We start from the raw sequence: 3474 nt of genomic DNA on the forward strand, positions 1-3474 counted from the left end.
TTTTTTGAGACAGGGTTTTGCTCTGTCACCCAGGCTGGAGTACAGTGGTACCATCTCAGCCCAATGCAACCTCCTTCTCCCAGGTTCAAGTGATTCTCCCACCTCAGCCTCCAGAGTAGCTGGAACTATAGACAGGACTATGACGCCCAGCTAATTTTTGTATGTTTAGTAGAGACGGGGTTTCACCGTGTTGGCCAGGCTGGTCTCAAACTCCTGTCTGCCTCCGCTTCCCATAGTGCTGGGATTACAGGCATGAGCCACCGTGCCCAGCCAGATTATTAAAAAATAATAACAAAAAACAACAGCAAAAAACTACATGTCTCAAAGCAATACATTCCCTTATTTAATAACACTTGCTGGCCTTCGCACTTCTCTGGGGCCAGTAGCCGCCCAACCAGGGGCCCGGGGCCACGGGCTCAGCCGACTACCATGGGCTCCGTGTCCAATCAACAGTTTGCAGGTGGCTGCGCCAAGGCGGCAGAAGGGGCGCCCGAGGAGGCGCCAGAGGACGCGGCCCGGGCGGCGGACGAGCCTCAGCTGCTGCACCGTGCAGGCATCTGCAAGTGGTTCAACCTGCGCATGGGGGTTCGGCTTCCTGTCCATGACCGCCCGCGACGGAGTCGCGCTGGACGCCCCCAGTGGACGTCTTTGTGCACCAGAGTAAGCTGCACATGGAGGGCTCCCGGCTTGAAGGAGGGTGAGGCCGTGAAGTTCACCTTTAAGAAGTCAGCCAAGGGTCTGAAATTCATCCGTGTCACTGGACCTGGTGGGGTGTTCTGTATTGGGAGTGAGAGGCTGCCAAAGGGGAAGAACATGCAGAAGCGCAGATCAAAAGGAGACAGGTGCTACAACTGTGGAGGTCTAGACCATCATGCCAAGGAATGCAAGCTGCCACCCCCGCCCAAGAAGTGCCACTTCTGCCAGAGCATCAGCCATATGGTAGCCTTATGTCCACTGAAGGCCCAGCAGGCCCCTAGCGCACAGGGAAAGCCAACATACTTCCGGGAGGAAGAAGAAGGAATCCACAGCCCTGCCCTGCTCCCGGAGGCCCAGAATTGAGCCCCAATGGGTGGGGGCTATTCTTTTGCTATCAGGAAGTTTCGAGGAGCAGGCAGAGTGGAGAAAGTGGGAATAGGGTGCATTGGGGCTAGTTGACACTGCCATATATCTCAGGCTGAGGTTCACACCATCACCCTTTCTTCCCTCTAGGTCGGGGGAAAGGGTGAGTCAAAGGAACTCCATCCATGCCCTGTCCAAATGCAAGTGCAGGTTCTGGGGGTGACCAGGAGGTCGGAATCACCCTACAACCTACACATTTTATCTGAGGCTCCATCCCCAGAATTTCCAGCTTTTGGAAGTGGCCTGGGTAGGCCACTTTTTAAAAACACTTTTTAAAGTTGTTGTCCTTTTAAAGAAGGATGTGTAATAATAATTCCCATGCCACAGTGAAATGATTAAGTATAAGACCAGATTCATGGAGCCAAGCCACTACATCCTGTGGAAGGGACTCTCTCAGGAATAAGGCAGGTTTTTTTTTTCCCCCACATCTTATATCCTCATACCCACTTTTGGGATAGGGTGCTGGCAACTGTCCCAAGCAATGGGTAGTGATGATGGCAAAAAGGGTGTTTGGGGGAATAGCTGCAGACCTGCTGCTCCTACACTCATCCCGCCCCGTTCTGGGTCAATGTGATTTTATTTATTTGCTCCCTTGGATACTGCACCTTGGGTCCCATTTTCTCCAGGATGCCAACTGCACTAACGAGGGCAAAAGAAGGAACCTGGGCAATTTAAACTTTTTTTTTCCTTAACATAAATATTCTGGTTTTGTATTTTTGTATATTTTAATCTAAGGCCCTCATTTCCTACACTGTGTTCTCAGGTACATGAGCAATCTCAGGGATAAGTCGGCAGCAGCTCCAGGTCTGCACAGCAGGAATACTTTTTGTTGTTTTTGCCACCGTGGAGAGCAACTATTTGGAGTGCACAGCCTATTGAACTACCTCATTTTTGCCAATGAGAGCTGGCTTTTCTGCCATAGTGTCCTCTTGAAACCCCCTCTGCCTTGAAAATGTTTTATGAGAGACTAGGTTTTAACTGGGTTGCCCCATGACTTGATTGCCTCCTACTGGAAGATTGGAAATTAGTCTAAACAGGAAATGGTGGTGCAGAGAGGCTAGGAGAGGCTGGGCCAGGTGAAAGGCCCAGAGAGGAAGCCAAGATTAGGTGAGGGTTGTCTAATCCTAGGGCACAGGACGTGCTTTACATCCCAGATCCATTCTTCACCAGATTAGACAAGGCCTACCATGCACAACAGAGTGTGTGTGTTCATAAAACTGGAGTTGGCAAGGATAAGTTTTAAGACCAGTACCCCTGTACGTAATCCTGTGCTGTCAAGGGATGGCTACATGAAGTAAGGTCTAAAATCCTTAACCTGTCAAAATCCTTGGGTTCCAGGAAAACACACGAGCAGGGCTTTGTGGTGCCTGGGGCCCGTGTCCTGCCCTGCTGCAGTAGTGATTAGTAGTGTCATGGTAGCTAAAGAGAAAAGGGGGTTTCATTTACATGCTGTGAGATCACCCGCAAACCTACCTCACTGTGTTGAAACGGGACAAATGCAATAGAACACATTGGGTGGTGTGTGTCTGATCCCGGGTTCTTGTCTCCCCTAAATACTGCCCCCCTCTAGTTATTGTATTTGTCTGGGCTTTGTAGGACTTCCCTAATTTGGTGATTGCTAGGTGGCCTAGTTTGTGTAAATATAGTGTATTTGTATTTCTCCCTGTTCTTTGAGGTTTTGTTTACAAACTTCTTTTTGTATTGAGAGAAAAATAGCCAAAGCATCTTTGACAGAAGGTTCTGCACCAGGCAAAAAGATCTGAAACACTAGTTTGGGGGGCCCTCTTCTTAAAGTGGGGATCTTGAACCATCCTTTCTTTTGTATTCCTCCTTACCTATCAGACCAGATCTTCTGTCCTAAAAACATGTCTTCCACCCTGCCCTCTTTTCTGTTCACCCCCAAAAGAAAACCTACACACCCACACTCATACACATTTAATGCTTGGAGTGTCTCCACAACTTTTAAACAATGTATGCAAAAATCCAGAAGAAGCTAGAAACCCTCCATTCCTTGTTCCAGCCTCCTGAATAAAGACCAATACATTTGTTTTGGTGAGCCACTAAGTCTGGCCGACCACTTCATGATGTATTCATGACAAATACTTAAGACACTGCTGTAGGCCAGGCGTGGTGCCTCATGCCTGTAATCCCAGTACTTTGGGCGGCCGAGGTAGGTGGATCACGAGATCAGGAGTTCAAGACCATCCTGGCCAACACAGTGAAACCCCATCTCTACTAAAATACAAAAAATTAGCCGGGCATGGTGGTGTGGGCCTGTAATCCCAGCTACTTGGGAGGCGGAGGCAGGGGAATCACTGGAAACTGGGAGGTAGAGGTTGCAGTAAATTGAGATCG

At 49.2% G+C, this 3474-nt stretch overlaps 1 pseudogene; it reads left to right on the top strand.

The window, feature by feature from the left end:
- Nucleotides 1-416: 416 nt before the first annotated feature.
- On the top strand, nt 417-1143 carry LOC108290248 (annotated as a pseudogene).
- Nucleotides 1144-3474: the final 2331 nt, after the last annotated feature.

The sequence above is a fragment of the Cebus imitator genome, unplaced genomic scaffold, assembly GCF_001604975.1.
Source record: "Cebus imitator isolate Cc_AM_T3 unplaced genomic scaffold, Cebus_imitator-1.0 Scaffold17, whole genome shotgun sequence".
NCBI lineage: Eukaryota > Metazoa > Chordata > Mammalia > Primates > Cebidae > Cebus > Cebus imitator.